This window comes from Drosophila suzukii, unplaced genomic scaffold (assembly GCF_043229965.1).
Source record: "Drosophila suzukii unplaced genomic scaffold, CBGP_Dsuzu_IsoJpt1.0 scf_11, whole genome shotgun sequence".
Lineage (NCBI taxonomy): Eukaryota > Metazoa > Arthropoda > Insecta > Diptera > Drosophilidae > Drosophila > Drosophila suzukii.
Genome location: NW_027255898.1, coordinates 130,862 through 149,443, shown reverse-complemented (window position 1 = coordinate 149,443; position 18,582 = coordinate 130,862).

Sequence of the window (18,582 nt, the reverse complement as noted above, 5' to 3'; positions counted from 1 at the left end):
CAGATTTAAGCGTTATGGGCGTTAGAGTGGGCGTGGCAAATTTTTTTTTTGGACCAATCGATAGGTCGAGACCAATACATTTCAGTTAAAATTTTTTATCTAGCATGAAAATTGTGGTCGTCACAGGCTTTCGCGGCTTGTGGGCGTTAGAGTGGGCGTTGCAAACTTTCTTTTGGATCAATCGATAGGTATTGGTGAGAACATAACGTTTTTATTCTAGCATCAAAACTGTAGGAGCCACAGTTTTGGGCGGTTTGTGGGCGTTAGAGAGGGCGTGGCACTCTACTGAAACAAGCTTGCGCTGCGCAGGAATCTCAGGAATCTGCGTGCCTAATGCCAGTATTGTAACTCTCATAGTTTCCGAGATCTCAGCGTTCATACGGACAGACGGACAGACGGACATGGCTAGATCGACTCGGCTAGTGATCCTGATCAAGAATATATATACTTTATGGGGTCGGAAACGCTTCCTTCTGCCTGTTACATACTTTCCGACGAATCTAGTACACCCTTTTACTCTACGAGTAACGGGTTTAATTAAACAAGAAACGTCAGGACTATGAAATAGATCCAAAATACAAACAAGCTCCTCTAGTGAAATCCAAGACTACAAATCTATTTAAAAAGACAGGAACCTTGAAGAAGGTAGATGAAAAACATTTTGAAGAAACGAATAGAGGAAGAAAGATTGTTCATTATAAATCAAAGTTCAAAAAGAAGAAAAAAATTAATAAAAGTAAATATGATGATAATTCCAGGCAACCAGATGGAAATGAACGGACTCAGGAACAACTCGGTGAAAACTATAATTTTCTCTATAATATTAGCAACTGTAATTCAACTGACAGTTGGACAAAGTATTGAAATAAATCCCAAAAAGGCACAAAATGGATATCTTGTATTTAAAACAGGATCAATCGAAATCCCAACTAATTATGAATACCATTACTTAAGCGTAAATATAACAAAAACCGAACAAACAATTGAAGAGCTTTCAAAAGAAGCCGATGAATTCAATGATGTTATCCAAATCAGAAATTTAGTAGAAAAACTCAAAAGAGAAATCAATGGAATTACAATAGCAAAACGTAGTAAGAGAAGTCTGTTCAATATCCTAGGAACAGTTTACAAATATTTATTCGGAACCTTAGATCAGGATGATAAAGATGAGATGGAACCGAAAATCAATAATTTGGTAGATACTAGCGTTCAAAATACAGATTTAAATGTGATTATCGATGTCATAAATAACGGAATCGATATAATTAACAAATTAAAAGATAAAGGAGAAAGAGAGCAGCAAGTCAACGTTTTAATATTTAACTTACAACACTTTACAGAATATGTAGAAGATATCGAATAAGGAATGCAAATGACAAGACTGGCACTGTTTAATCCAAAATTACTAAAACACGATTATTTGAAAAACATGAACCCTGAGAAATTGTTGAGAATCAAAACATCAACTTGGCTTAAAGAAACACAAATGAAATTTTGATTATTTCCCATATTCCTACAGAGATAGTCAAATCTCCCGTTTTTGAAATTATTCCTTATACCTATGAAAATAACAATATTTTAACAGAAAATATACTTGATAAATATTTCATATATGAAGATAAATTATTTAATAAAGAAACAGGAAAAATAGTAATTGATGATTGTAGAAATGGAATAATTAGACAGGAAAACACTGAATGCAAATATACGAAAACTTACAAAAATTTCCTAATTAATTTTGTTAAACCCAATATTTTATTGATATGCAATATCCCTAAAACATTGCTGAATCAAAATTACATTAATAAAGAAATTTCTATGGTCCGAAGTAACCTCATTAAATACCTTAATTGTTCAATACAATTAGACGAATACACTCTTTCAAAATCAATGTTAGATTATATACAGAGTGCTTACATAAATAATAATGTAACAAAATTAGAACCATTGTCTTATATTCAAACAAAGGAGATAATAGAAAACACAAAATACAAAATATTATAATGTATTTCAAACTATTACTTTAACAACCATTGTAATCATTATTATAAGCATTTTATTGTATTTATGGTATAAATTTAAGAGCATACCAAGAAAACTTATTGTAAAATATATAAAAGCAAAGGAAGAAACACCAAAAGGTACAGAAATTGTAAACGATCTACCCAACCAAATTAACATAGAAGAAAATATAATGTTATACCCAAGCTTATCGACCTAAGGACAGGCCAAATTCAACGGATGGGGGAGTGACATATCCATAGTACCGTATACTCCTATGTACATGTCCACACACCCACACATACATGCACACATTATGCAGTCACCCTCGAGACACCCTTTAAGAAATGAGAATCCAGATTTAATTGTCAACAAGCCAATGGAAAACAAGGAAGAACGCTATAGTCGAGTACCTCGACTATCAGATACCCGTTACTCAGATAAATAGAGATATGCAAGCAGCAAAGTGAGATTAAAATGCGCCACCTACCGTCGGTATACAGAATTAAGCGTTATGGGCGTTAGAGTGGGCGTGGCAAATTTTTCGATAGGTATTGACGAGACCAATACATTTCAATTAAAATTTTTTGTCTAGCATGAAAATGGTGGGCGTCACAGGTTTTCGCGGTTTGTGGGCGTTTTTTGGTTCAATACAGTATACAGAATTAAGCGTTATGGGCGTTAGAGTGGGCGTGGCAAATTTTTCGATAGGTATTGACGAGACCAATACATTTCAGTTAAAATTTTTTGTCTAGCATGAAAATTGTGGGCGTCACAGGTTTTCGCGGTTTGTGGGCGTTTTTTGGTTCAATCGATAGGTATTGATGAGAACAATATATTTCAGTTAAAATTTTAATTCTAGCATCAAAACTGTAGGAGCCACAGCTTTGGGCGGTTTGTGGGCGTTAGAGTGGGCGTGGCACTCTACTGAAACAAACTTGCGCTGCGCAGGAATCTCAGGAATCTGCGTGCCTAATCCCAGTATTGTAACTCTCATAGTTTCCGAGATCTCAGCGTTCATACGGACAGACGGACAGACGGACATGGCTAGATCGACTAGGCTAGTTATCCTGATCAAGAATATATATACTTTATGGGGTCGGAAACGCTTCCTTCTGCTTGTTACATACTTTCCGACGAATCTAGTATACTCTTTTACTCTACGAGTAACGGGTATAATTACCGAACTAAAAGCAAGCCACAGGAAATTTTCAAGAAACAAAAAACCAAACTTTTTAGACTAAACAATTAGATCGAGCCGCTGGTCAGACTATCGGCACGTTCCCACGAATCAGGATACTCAGATTTCGGGACCCAAGTCTGGAGTCCAAAGTCTAAATTTAAAAAATCACTCAATTGCAATAAGTCCCACTCACAGAAAGCTCTAAAGCTTAAAACCGAGGTATGATCGTAAGTGAAGTAGCAGTTAGAGAATGAGTTCAGTTTGAGACTTATCAACAGTAGGTCGGTGTTCTTCCAAAATATTGTAACCAGTGTAAAAGTAAAATTAAATAAAGATTTTTAGTTTTTTGGGCGGTTTGTGATCCTGATCAAGAATATATATACTTTATGGGGTCGGAAACGCTTCCTTCTGCCTGTTACATACTTTCCGACGAATCTAGTATACCCTTTTACTCTACGAGTAACGGGTATAATTACCGAACTAAAAGCAAGCCACAGGAAATTTTCAAGAAACAAAAAACCAAACTTTATAGACTAAACAATTAGATCGAGCCGCTGGTCAGACTATCGGCACGTTCCCACGAATCAGGATACTCAGATTTCGGGACCCAAGTCTGGAGTCCAAAGTCTAAATTTAAAGAATCACTCAATTGCAATAAGTCTTACTCACAGAAAGCTCTAAAGCTTAAAACCGAGGTATGATCGTAAGTGAAGTAGGAGTTAGAAAATGAGTTCAGTTTGAGACTTATCAACAGTAGGTCAGTGTTCTTCCAAAATATTGTAACCAGTGTAAAAGTAAAATTAAATAAAGATTTTTTTTATACACTTATGGTGCAGATCTTTAATTATATGTATGTATGTATACTTATAGATTTAACATTTATGTACTTCAATTCGTCCACAAAAAAGTCGAAAAATAGATAGTATGGCTGAAACTGAAATGTATTGGTCTCGTCAATACCTATCGATTGATCCAAAAAAAAATTTGCACGCCCACTCTAACGCCCATAACCCTTAAATCTGTATACCGCCGGTAGGTGGCGCATTTTAATCTCGCTTCGCTGCTTGCATATCTCCATTTAGCTGAGTAACGGGTATCTGATAGTCGAGGTACTCGACTATAGTGTTCTTCCTTGTTTTTTACTGTATACTTGGCATACAATATATTTGATATTTCGAATATATATATTGTAACGAACTGATTTTGTGTGTCTGCTCGCTACGAGATTCGTGCGGCTAGCTCAGAAGATTGTGCGTTCGTCCCACCAAATTTATACGACGTGATTGCCCGTAGATCAGTGAGAAAACAAAGGGTTCAAATGGTAACAAAGGGATTTATTCTCGTGGTATTAGTACAGCGGGTGTGTGGCTGGGCTGGCTTCGGTATCTCCTGGCTCTGGTTCCGCCGGCTGCTGGCGCTCCTCTTTCTGGCTCCTCGACGCTTTGACTCGTCCTCCTCTGGATCCTGGGTCTCGGGACGCTCGTAGTGGCCGCCTCTGCTTGCTTGCTGACGCGCTGCCTCGGGGTCGCTTGTTGCGCCTTAGACCCGCCGAGAGTTCGGCCTTGTGGGCTGAACAAGCCTTGCTCTCCAGGCCGACGCCTTTCGAGGCAACACCTGTCCCTTGCTCTGTCCCGGACGGTCCCGCTATGTTCTTGCTCAGTTCGCGCTGACAGTCAAGGCTGCCGCCAGGAGGCTGTCTAGCGGTTCACTTCGCTTTACGCCTAGCGCAGACGAACGTTCCACCCGGCTTCACCCTAATGCGTGACGTCTGCGACGCTCCTGCGCTCCCCAATGAGCTCCGCGCGGCGATGGTAACGTGGCTGCCGGAAATGTCTGCTGGTGTCGCTGTCGATGTCCTCTGCGCTGTCTTCTGACCAGTATCTCGTCGTTCTGGCACTCGGGGAGTTGGGCGATTGCTGTTCGGGAACTTCGCCGGTAATCGCAGGGCTCTCCAGGCGGCCGCCTCTTGAAACCACAAATCGATCTACCGCTCGTCCGTCACGCCAGGTCCTGCTTGGTCGGGCAAAGTACGCTGGGTCGCAGACACCTTTCCTCCCCAAGCTGACGGTTCTTCGTCGGAGGACTCTTTTGCTTGTCTCTGACAGACCCGCCGGGCGACTCGCCAGGGTGTGGTCGTGACAAAGTTGGAAATCAAACGCCTTGACTTAGCCGCGTGATGCCTTCCAGAACTCAGCCACCTGTGTCTCAATTCGAAGATTCGTGATGTCCCAATCCCGAACGTCTCGACCTGGCGATCTTGCTCCTTGTGTGCTTCCCACGGCGGTGCTTCCGACGACTCGCTTGGTTGTAGCTCCCTCGTAGATTATTTGCGTGACTGACTGTTTACTTGGTACTTTAACTGATCTTGAAGGTTTGACTCCTCGTGATCGACTGATCCAGCTGCCAGCGCTCTGCGGCCTTATATAGGGCCTCCGGGAACCGTTAATTCCCTTTTACGCACGGCCCGCTGGATCTCTCCACTCCGGGTCCAAAGTCCGTGACTCCTGGTTGACCCACTTGTCCTTCACGTACCGCTTCCAATCGATGCTCCGCCCACTGCTGCCATCCCGCTGATTCCCGTGATGATTGTGGCACGCCTGTGTGCCGCTCCACTGCCGAGATGGGGCACTTCCTCTCCCGGTCCAAAGTTCACGGGAGAGTCCAAAGTCCGGTGGAGTTCCGTTATCCTGTTTTTGCACACGGCACTCTTTCCTTGCCCGCGAAGTCTCCATTCTCTCTCGATCTCCATGCTTGGTCTCCAAACTCTCTCGCTCTCCGTCCTTGGTCTCCAAACTCTCTCGCTCTCCATCCTTGGTCTCCAAACTCTCTCGTTCTCCATCCAAGTCTCCAAACTCTCTCCTCCTCGCCGTATCTGGTAAGCGGCCGGCCATCTGCTGCTGCTTCTATTTGTGGGGAGTTATTCAACTCCTCACAATATGTATGTATGTAGACTTATAGATTTAACATTTATGTACTTCAATATGTCCACAAAAAAGTCGAAAAATAGATAGTATGACCCCAAGGAGGAATGAATAAACGAAGAAAAATGTAGAAGTTATTTATAAACTTCCGTTGTCCAATTTAATCGGAGTTGGGTTTTGCACAAATCTTACCGAAAGTCAAACGAATTAGATTTTTGAGTGGCTGACTGCAGACTGGCATAATGGTAATGATAAAAGCATTACTTATTTGATTAAAGATTCATATCGATGGATCAAAATATAGAGTGGTGTGCGGGGGTGAGCTGCGGCATCGTTGCTGAAGTGCTGCGTCGTTGACTTGCTGGGGCAGCTGGGCGCTGTGGCTGGCTGTAGTCGTTGTTTACATGGACGATGTAATTGTACCCAGTCTTGACTTTGAGGAAGGACTTGTTAAATTGAATGATGTCTTACAAGTTGCTCTTCGGAACGGCTTCCATATCAACTGAAGTAAGTGCCAGGACCAGGACCAAGCATTGAACGAGTTTCCCATACCACCTGACAAAAAAGGCACTTAGAGATTTCTGGACCTGACTTCCAACATCCGAAAGTTTATTAACGGGTGCGCATTCATTACTATGCCCTCGTCGGATTTACTCAGAGGCGATTCAAAGTATGAATTCAAAGAAAAAAATGTTTATTTATAAATAATAATGCTCTCATAAGCAAACCTGTTGTAAAACCAAAATGTAGGGGGGGTCAGTCTTACTGCAGAAGGCCACGAGACTGTGCTTTTCATACAGTCCAAAACTTGAGCCGAAAGACCTCACCGTTTGTGGAAAAATACGATTTGTAGGAGCTGGAGGTAATGACAAAAAATTGGAGTTTTGGTCAAGTGAAGTGTATGTTTTGGGCATAAAGTTCCCAATCGTGACGGATTGTAACTCGATCAAGATGACGATAAACCACAAAGAAGTTCCTCTTCGAGTAGCTCAATTGGCTGTATACTTGCAGGACTTTAACTACAAAATCGATCATCGATCGGGAACGCAAATGAAACATGCTGATGCACTTAGTCGAGTGTAATTTTTCTTTTTGTCAGATTCTATAACTAATCGCTTAAAGGAAGCCCGAATGAAGGATGAACGGAAAAATGTGCAAATTCTATTCTTCTTCACTACCCAGCTTAAAAAGAAAGAAATCATATATTCAGAAATCGTATACGATTAATCCGTTTACTCTTAGACGTATACAATCCCTATATTTTATTTTTTTATTATTAGCATATTAATGGCATTAATTAGAAATCAAAAGAACCCCAATAAAATAAATCTCACAAGTTAATGATTCTCAGATGTGGAATATTTTCAAATACACATTTTTGTTTCCGCCCCAGAACGTTTAACTGGTAAATTGTCTAACATTCTCTCCTTTCCACAAATGGGTCATAAACATGTCATAACAGGGATTTGCAAGAGCTACCCGAACATGCGCACCTGTCTATTACCTGACAGGAATAAAAGGGACACATGCACAAGTCTGAAGGCGCACGCCCATTGACAAGATCATGGGCCTCACGAAAACGATCACACGGCTAACTGCTAGCTCTAATACGTTCCCATAATGGGGGATGAAATCACGACCGCGCAACAACTCGCAAGTAGCCGATATATCTCAGTCAAGGAAATGTTTTCCATTCTCCGTACCTGTTATTTTAACTGGAAATAAAAAGTCAAAAGTTTATTTTGTAGCATAAAAATATTCATTTATTTTGGTATTGCGAACATGTTTTATTATGATATTTAGTCCTTTTCATTCTTTTTTCTAGATTATAGTATATATTCATAATGTTGAGTGCTTCCTTTTTGTAATCCGAAATTCGATGGCATACACAAGTATCAACTCCCTCGGTGGCTGCATCAGTGCACCACACGCAGGTGTTCATATGATTTCCATGAATATATATTTTCATATTACCTCCATCACATTCAATGAGTTTTGATTGTATGAACTGGAGCCGTACACAGTGCGCATTGAACAGAATTCCGTCAAATGCGTTCAGAAAATTATTTATTTTAACTGAATGCATGTTGTCTATCTAAGTCAACAATCTCTCTCTCAACACACATGGAAATTGTATATAGGTTTTTATCTTCGTCTTTTACCCAAAGATGTGCATTCTCGAAATTCAACAAATGAAAATCTTTTATTTTTCCTATTCTTTTACCCAAAAACGTACATTCTCGAAATTCAACAAATGAAAATCTTTGTTTTTTCCCAAACTTGAAATGATTCTTACCAAACTGTCCCCTATTGGCTACCCGAGTATGATTGTTTGTATAAATTGACAGGATCTTTCCTTTCTCACCTGCAGCAAAGTATGTGCGACCTCTTCTAACCAACACTCTCCTTTATTCCATGACTTTGTATCTCCTTTATCGATTTGGTGGTGTCCTGTTGGTTACACTGGTATCAAACATTTTTCAAAATCAATACTTCTCATCTCTTCTAACCAATAAGTAGTCGATGTAACCTACTAGAGTTACCTAAGTTTTTGAATTTAAAAAAAATCTTTAAGCGTTAAAATCTATTTAAGCGTTATGGGCGTTAGAGTGGGCGTGGTAAATTTTTTTTGGATCAATCGATAGGTATTGACGAGACCAATACATTTCAGTTAAAATTTTTTATCTAGCATGAAAATTGTGGGCGTCACAGGTTTTTGCGGTTTGTGGGCGTTAAAGTGGGCGTGGCAAACTTTTTTTGGGTCAATCGATAGGTATTGATGAGAACATTACATTTCAGTTAAAATTTTCTATCTAGCATCAAAACTGTAGGAGCCACAGTTTTGGGCGGTTTGTGGGCGTTAGAGTGGGCGTGGCAGTCTACTGAAACAAACTTGAGCTGCGTAAGAAGCTCAGGAATCTGCACGCCAAATCTCAATAGCCTAGCTCTCATAGTTTCCGAGATCTCAGCGTTCATCCGGACAGACGGACAGACGGACAGACAGACAGACGGACATGGCTAGATCGACTCGGCTAGTGATCCTGATCAAGAATATATATACTTTATGGGGTCGGAAACGCTTCCTTCTGCCTGTTACTTACTTTCCGACGAATCTAGTATACCCTTTTACTCTACGAGTAACGGGTATAATGAATAACCAAAATCAGTATTGTCAATCCTGCAAGTGTTTCTTGCAAAAGAATAAGAGGGCAAACCATGTCCGTTCGGAGTTGCATAAGCGAAATGCAGTACAAAGCCTTGACGGAAGAGTCAACAAAATTTCTGAGGGATTCAAAGAAGAAGAATACTGCATTACATGTATGTAAACGATGGATCGGACTTGAACTTACCTGAGTGTTTCTTGAGTGAAGCTAGATTGTCCCTGCTACCTCATCTCAGCATTCTATTAGATAGTTATACTTCAGCAAAAGTAAGCTTTGAACTGTTTGCAGAGTAAATACTTTTCAAAGATGAACCTGAAGAAATTAAAATGAAAAGCTTTCAAAGTAAAATGACGATCATGAATAAAGATTCTGATTTAGAATGTATCTTTCATGAACATACCATGGAAATAATTACTAAAACTCAAGAATTTCAAGAGAGAGACAGTGGATTGTCTCTTATAAAATTGATTCGCTTGGAATTGAATGTGAATCATTATACACAGATGGCTGGTTCGTCCTCCATACCACTACCTCGTTTCCTTTTGACAAAAAAAGCAATAGTTAATGTTTGTAACGAAAATGATCCATATTGCTTTAAATGGGCGTTGATTTCTGCCTTGAAAATTGTTAACAGGCCGCAAAGATGTTCGGCATATAATATTGATATATCGCTGAAGATAATTCGTATAAGTGATGAAATAATATTAGATTTCACAAGGCTAACTTTCCCGCTTGAAATAAAATGTATAAAATTTTTTTTAAAAATAAAACTTATATGAGCTTAAACGTATTTGGATATAATGAAGAGACGAGGGAAATAATTGTACCACTTTTTCAATAGGAAGTGGAAAAGCCTCTTCATATTAATATGATGTTTTTGGGACAAGGTGGAAATGGACATTACATGTACATTAAAAATATTTAAATTCTTTTATTTATTTTTATCTCTTTTAAGCAAATAAATAATTTGTATATATTTCTCTTTCAAAGACTAATGACTGCTCAAAGAGGAAATCAGAGGAGGGCGCAATTTTTCTGCAATGTTTGTTTGAATTTTTCCGGAACCCAGGAAGCTGCATTGAAACACAAGACCGCACCCCCAGAATAACACACTGGAATTTACCAAGGTTCAACATCAGCTTCAAGTTCCATTTGTTGTCTACGCGGATTTTGAATGCATTCTGGAACCAAAAAATTTTGAAGTGAGCCCCAAATTATTTAATATTAATGAACATATTCCAATATCATATTCGTATTATATAAAGTGTGATTTTGATTCTAAGCTAGACAAATTTGTTTTAAAAACAGGAAAAAATTCAGGAATAAGTTTTGTAAATTCCTTGATAAAAAATTTAACTACATTCAGTGATGACTACTTACATAAAATAGTTCCTATGAAAATGACTTTGAATGACTAGCAAATAATAATAATAATAATAATAATTGATAATTAATTGAATTGTTCTATTTTTCAGAAAGATTTAGGGACTGATAGCTTTAAAGATCATTGTCATTTCACAGGTCGCTTTAGAGGTGCAGCCCACTCTAAATGTAACTTGGATTACAAAGTTAACAAATTCATACCAGTATTTTTTCATAATTTTTCGAAATACGACTGTCATATACTTATTCAACAGTTGGATAAGATTCCCGGTGAAATTTCCGTAATACCAATAAATAAGGACAACTATATTTCTGTCTCAAAAAAAATGAAATTTTTAAGTTAAATTTTTCGATACATATAGATTTATGCCATCAAGTTTAGATACCTTAGCTTCTAATTTGGTTGATGATCAAATGAATACTGTAAAGTCATTTTTTAGTAATGATATTGAATTTCAACTAATGCGTAAGAAGGGTATATTTCCATATGAATATTTAGATTCCGCTAGTAGAATCGAGGAAACTTCCCTCCCACCAAGGGAAGCATTCTATAGTAATTTAACGGAAAGGGAATGCTCTCAGGAAGATTATGATCACTCTCTTAAAGTTTGGTCCCATTTCTCATGTTCCACTCTTAAAGATTATTTAGAATTATATTTGAAAACTGATTTATTTCTTTTAACTGACATTTTTGAAAACTTTTGAAAAATTTGTATGCAAATTTATTCACTTGACCCAGCTCAGTATTTTACGACACCAGGTTTATCTTGAGAGGCAATGTTGAAAACTAAATATATTCAACTTGAATTGCTGACAGATATAGAAATGTACAGATTTATTCAAAGTAGCATTCGAGGTGGTTTAGTTCAATGTTGTCATAGATATACAAAAGCAAGTAATAAATATTTGTCAGACTATGATTTCTCGAAGGAGTCTTCATTTTTATACCCTTGCAGAGGGTATATTGATTTCAGTCAAAAGTTTGCAACGCAGTGAAGGAGACGTTTCCGACCCCATAAAGTATATATAATCTTGATCAGCATGACTAGACGAGTCGATCTAGCCATGTGCGTCTGTCCGTCCGTTTCTACGCAAACTAGTCTCTCAGTCTTATATCTTTTGCAGGTAGTATATAAGTCGGAACCAGCCGGATGGGACAACTATATCTTATAGCTCCCATAGGAATAATCGGACAAAAAAATTTTAAAAAATTATAGCTTTGGTGTTTTTTAGCATAAACCTCCTAAGCTTGGAAATAACATTTTTTAATTAGTTTTGAATTTTGAATTAAATTTAATCGAAATCGGACGACTATATCATATAGCTGCCATAGGAACGATCGGAAAATTGGTGGAAAAATAATATAAAACAAATTATAGCTTCGGTGTTTTTCAACATATAACCTCCAACGCTTGGAAATAACATTTTTTAATTAGTTCTGAATTTCGAATTTAATTTTATCGAAATCGGACGACTATATCATATAGCTGCTTAGGAACGATCGAAAAATTGGTAGGAAAATATCATGAAGCAAATTATAGCTTCGGAGTTTTTATACCCGTTACTCGTAGATTAAAAGGGTATACTAGATTCGTCGGAAAGTATGTAACAGGCAGAAGGAAGCGCTTCCGACCCCATAAAGTATATATATTCTTGATCAAAATCAATAGCCGAGTCGATCTAGCCATGTCCGTCTGTCCGTCTGTCTGTCCGGATGAACGCTGAGATCTCGGAAACTATGGGAGCAAGGCTATTGAGATTTGGCGTGCAGATTCCTGAACTTCTTACGCAGCGCAAGTTTGTTTCAGTAGAGTGCCAAGTCCACTTTAACGCCCGCAAACCTCTTAAACTGTGGCTCCTACAGTTTTGATGCTAGAATAAAAATTTCAACTGAATTGTAATGTTCTCATCAATACCTATCGATTGACCCAAAAAAAAGTTTCCCACGCCCACCCTAATGCCCATAAACCGCCCACAAACTTCAAAAAATCGTAAATATGAACGTGGATATCTCGGAAACTATCAAAGATAGAGAATTGGGATCTCAGATTTAGATTCCGTAGCTATATACGCAGCGCAAGTTTGTTATGCGAATATGCCACGCCCACTCTAACGCCCACAAACCGCGAAAACCTGTGACGCCCACAATTTTTATGCTAGATAAAAAATTTTAACTGAAATGTATTGGTATCAACAACACCTATCGATTGGTCCAAAAAAAAAATTGCCACGCCCACTCTAACGACCATAACGCTTAAATCTGTATACCGCCGGTAGGTGGCGCATTTTAATCTCGCTTTGCTACTTGCATATCTCTATTTAGCTGAGTAACGGGTATCTGATAGTCGAGGTACTCTACTATAGCGTTCTTCCTTGTTTAACATATAACCTCCTACGCGTGGAAATAACATTTTTTAATTAGTTCTGAATTTCGAATTAAATTTTATCAAAATCGGACGACTATATCATATAGCTGCCATAGGAACGATCGGAAAATTGGTAGAAAAATAATATGAAACAAATTATAGCTTCGGTGTTTTTTGACATATTATCTTATACTATTGGGAATATCATTTTTTGTGTTTTCAAATTTAATAATTATAGCTGCAAGGGTATATAAGCTTCGGCTTGCCGAAGCTAACTTTTTTTCTTGTTAATGTATGTGGATGCGAATAACTTGTATGGTTATGCAATGTCACAACCTTTACCATATAAAGACTTTGAGTGGATGTCTACTGAAGACATAGACAATTTTGAAATTCATAATATTCCATTTGATAGCACACATGGTTATTTTTTGGAAGTGGACTTAATATATTCGTACCGTTTACATGATCTTCATAACGATCTTCCGTTTTGTCCGTCAAATTGTCTGGCCTCAAAGGAGGATAAGGTAAAAAAATTAATTGCTGACCTGGGAAATAAGAACAATTATGTAATACGTTATCAGAACGGGCTAGTACTGAAAAAGATCCATAGAGGAGTTGAGTTCTTACATGAACCTTGGTTAAAGAATTACATGGATCTAAATACTCTAGATAGGCAAAATGCAAAAAATAAATTTGAAACTGATTTTTTTAAATTAATGAATAATTCTGTATACGGAAAAACAATGGAAGATCCAGAGCGCAGGGTCGATATTAAGCTTATTAGTACATGATAAGCTCCGGATAGCACAAAGACTGGACGAAAATCACATTGTACCAAATCTTTAATTTCAAAATCCAATTATCATAGTGCAACTAAAATTAATGATAATTTCTATGCAATTCAAATGAAAAGGTTGTCCGTTCTATTTAATAAGCCAATGTGTTTGGGATTTGCAGTATTAGACTTATCGAAATGGAAAATGTATGATTTTCACTATCAATATATGAAGTTAAAGTTTTAGGAAAAGTTAATCTTAAATTATATGGAGACTGATTTATTTATCTAAAAAATAAAAACTGAGGATTTTTATAAAGATGTTTGTAATGATCTTGAAGCAAAATTTGATACATCGGACTATTCAGATGAAAGACGGAAAACTCATGACAGAATTTGTAGGTCTGTGCTCAAAGGTATATTGTTATAGAATATATCAAGTTGAATCTAAAAATCGTACAATTGATTACTATAAAAAAGTTTTATTATCTGGGACCTCACTATATGGTAATAGAACAATGTTTAGATCAAAAGCAGACAAAATACCTATAGTTAAAGTAAATAAAAAAATTCTTTGTGGCAAAGATAACAAAAGAAAACGTAATGTTGATGAAACACAATTAAGTTAAGTAATGAAGACCATGGTACGACATCAATAAAACATCAGAGATTAATCGAAAAAGATATTTTAGAAAATGTTGAATGGCTAGGATCAAATTCATTTTGCTTGGGTGAGATAATACAAAATAATTATGTGAACGATAGAGAATCATTAGATAGTCTTAAATTTCAAAAGGAACATATTGAAAAAGAACTATTTTTTAATCAGTTGAATTGGAGATGTTTTATTATGATAGAGACTTTGGAAAATATTAATGAAAATGAATTTGAGTTTGTAAAAAGTATACCCTTTCTCAAAGACATGTTTATACTTACTGATACGAACGTGGTCCCCCTTACGAAATTTACTTGCAACAAATATTTTCAGGTGATTATACATTGTTTTTTATTGGAAGAATTGAGTTTACTAGGACTCATTTTTGTTGTTCTATGCACTCTGTTATTATATTTATTATTTAATTGTTTATAAATATCTATCCCCTTACATTTTCCATTGAAACTAAACTCACGTTACATTAATTCTTTAAGAGTTATATTGAAACGTTCAACTATTGATGCTTTTAGAGTGCTGAAGGTTGAATAATGACTTATCCTATAACTTTTCATTAATACCTTAAATTTAGAATTAAAGAATTCAGTGCCATCATCAGTTTGCATGTTTTTTAGTGTTCCATGATTTCCGATTTAAATACTCTCTCCACGGCTTGGGAAACATCATTTGCATTGTTTGATATTAATGCCTCACCCCAAGCATATTTCGAAAATGTGTCTATAACAGTCAACAAGTATCGGTACCCATCATTATATTTTAAAAAGGCTCCCATTTAAACCAAATTTGCTTGCCACAGTTCGTTTATACCCCTTGTAATCACTCGTCTTCGTTGAAAGTTTTTTCGAGATGGTCCGTGCAACTCATTTAAGATTTCTCGCTTAATCATATTCTTCTAATATGCTAAACAGCGACACCTTCTAACTCAATTGTGGTTTTTTCGGTAATGATATCGGTTTAGTTACATGTTTAGATATATAGTCCTCAATGGTTTTAATCATTTGCAGAATATTGATAAAATTTGGTCATTTGCCCTCTAATTATTCAGTTCAATTTTATTTTCTAAGCTTGAAATTATTGTGAGTCGACGATTAACATTTTGAGTTATAATTTTTCTTAAACCTTCTCCCAACTTTCCGAGGATCTCATTAGTATATTGATTCGTTGCTAGATCATTGTTGTCTAAAAGCTTAGATCCGTTTTTGATACGTTTATTTTTCAGCATTTAGATTACCCTCCTCATCGATGATTAATCCCTCAGTAGAATTAACACGTCTTTTCAAATTTTCTGATCGTTTCTTATCAATAGAAAAATGTCCAAACTTATCTGCGACAACTCATTCCACTAGAGGATGTTATTTTATTATCTTTAATTTTTAATTCTTTATCCAACAAATTTCCTCTGGTCAAATTGCTGATACTTAAATCATTGTTATATCCTTCTAGTTCTGCATCCACACCCATATCGGCATCTCCTGTATACATTGGTAAAGGTGTTGTCCCTTCTTCTTCACTCTTTTCCGTCTCCTTTTTCTTATCTTCTATATCCTCCTCTATATTAGTCTTTGATATATATATTGAATATTGAATTGATTATAGGAATCACTATCATCGAAAGACCTTGGTGGAGTTCTGTTTCGGTTCGACTTTCTCATTAGTTGAAAAGTAGAAATCGTCAAGCTCTCTCTCATCATCATCATCGTATTTTTATACCCGTCACTCGTAGAGTAAAAGGGTATACTAGATTCGTCGGAAAGTATGTAACAGGCAGAAGGAAGCGTTTCCGACCCAATAAAGTATATATATTCTTGATCAGGATCACTAGCCGAGTCGATCTAGCCATGTCCGTCTGTCCGTCTGTCCGTCTGTCTGTCCGGATGAACGCTGAGATCTCGGAAACTATGAGAGCTAGGCTATTGAGATTTGGCGTACAGATTCCTGAGCTTCTTACGCAGCGCAAGTTTGTTTCAGTAGAGTGCCACGTCCACTTTAACGCCCGCAAACTTCCCAAACTGTGGCTCCTACAGTTTTGACGCTAGAATAAAAATTTCAACTGAATTGTAATGTTATCATCAATACCTATCGATTGACCCAAAAAAAAGTTTGCCACGCCCACTTAAACGACCACAAACCGCGAAAACCTGTGACGCCCACAATTTTCATGCTAGATAAAAAATTTTAACTGAAATGTATTGGTGTCGTCAATACCTATCGATTGATCCAAAAATAAATTTGCCACGCCCACTCTAACGCCCATAACGCTTAAATCTGTCTACCGCCGGTAGGTGGCGCATTTTAATCTCGCTTTGCTGCTTGCATATCTCCATTTCCCTTTGAGTAACGGGTATCTGATAGTCGAGGTACTCGACTATAGCGTTCTTCCTTGTTTAATTTGCTTCATTTTACTTTTAAACTATCTTTTACATTAAAAATCTTTTGTTTTTTTTTTCCTTAACAAGTTCATGTAAGGGTTCAGTAATAGGTTTTAAAGTTTCCTTCAATTGTAAATTCGTATGATTTTTGACTTGTTTGAGATCATCGAATTTTCGCTGTGACAAACTAATCATTGTAGTGTATTTTACAAACTTTATAGGTGAAAGATTTAAAATTTCCAAAATTCATGTAGTCACTCCTCAGTTACTAAACAAATACTGTTTAGGGAACACCATTATCTGTAATATTTATATACCATTTCCGAATAAAATAAGATTCCATACTTTTTCTTCATTATATTTAAAAAATGTGTATTTATTCTTGGACGTTGATGCACTATGGTCAGTACAAACAAGTGGCCCTTACGACACCAAGCAATGCTTGTTACGCGCGGAGCCCTAAACCGATTTGGGCAAGTAAACGAAATCGCGGACATGGAAAAAGACGACATAAAAATAGACAGTTTAAAATACATGCTCACATAGAATGGCTAGTAACATAGAAATTTACAAATTATTGGAAGATAGAAAATACATAAGTTTATCATAATTAGTTGCAGTAGGGCTATCAAACAGTAAGACGTGACACAGTGCATTATAGTCGTCACAAAGAACCCGAAAAGGATCATGAAGGGCATAATTGGATCTACAAATTGGCAGGGACAACGGACGAAAACGACGAACTGTTCTACAGGGTACATTCCAGTTGAGGGAACTAAGAAGGAAGGGAGAGTCAACATCACCATTAATTAATTTATGCAAAAACATAACTCCATGACACTTTCTACGATGGTTCAGAGTTGGTAAGTCCAGCAGGCGCAACCTCGAATGATAAGAGGGCAATCGACTTCCTGTGTCCCAGCTTAAACCTCTCAAAGCAAATAAAAGGAATTGTTTTTGAACGGACTCTAACATATTTTGGTAACAGCTAATTTGAGGTGACCATATACACGAGCAATATTCCATTGAGGGACGAACAAGAGAAACATACAAAAGCTTTGTTGTGTATGGATCATCAAACTCCCTTGACCAGCGCTTCATAAACGCCAGGAGACTTCTGGCTTTGTTAGTTATAGTAGATATATGGTCTTTAAAACTAAGTTTATGATCAAATAGAACGCCAAGATCCTGAACAGAAAAAATACGTTCAAGGGCGTTATTACCGATACAATAAGAATACAGAGATGGACTACTACGATAAAAGGTCATAAAGTTACATTTAGAATAGTTCAAATTCAACTTGTTAATCATGCACCACGTATACAAAAAATCAAGATCTAATTGAAGGTCATTATATGAATTAGGTAAACACGTGGACAAACATAGCTTGACATCATCTGCATACATTAAAACAGTTGACGATTTTATAACATAAGGTAGATCATTAATCATTAAGCCAAAAAGTAAAGGTCCCAGGTGGCTACCCTGTGGCACTCCAGAAGTAACATTAATTATTTTGGAAATTTTATTATTAAAACAGACCATTTGAGTTCTATTAGAAAGGTAGGAAAGTATCCACTCTAGTAGGTTGGGCGGAAAACCTAAAAGGGACAATTTATAAATAAGAATCCTATGGTTCACTGAATCAAAAGCTTTAGAGAAATCGGTATAAATCACATCAGTTTGATGATGTGTCAGAAAACCTCTAGTGATTAAAGACGTAAATTCAAGTAGGTTTGTAGAA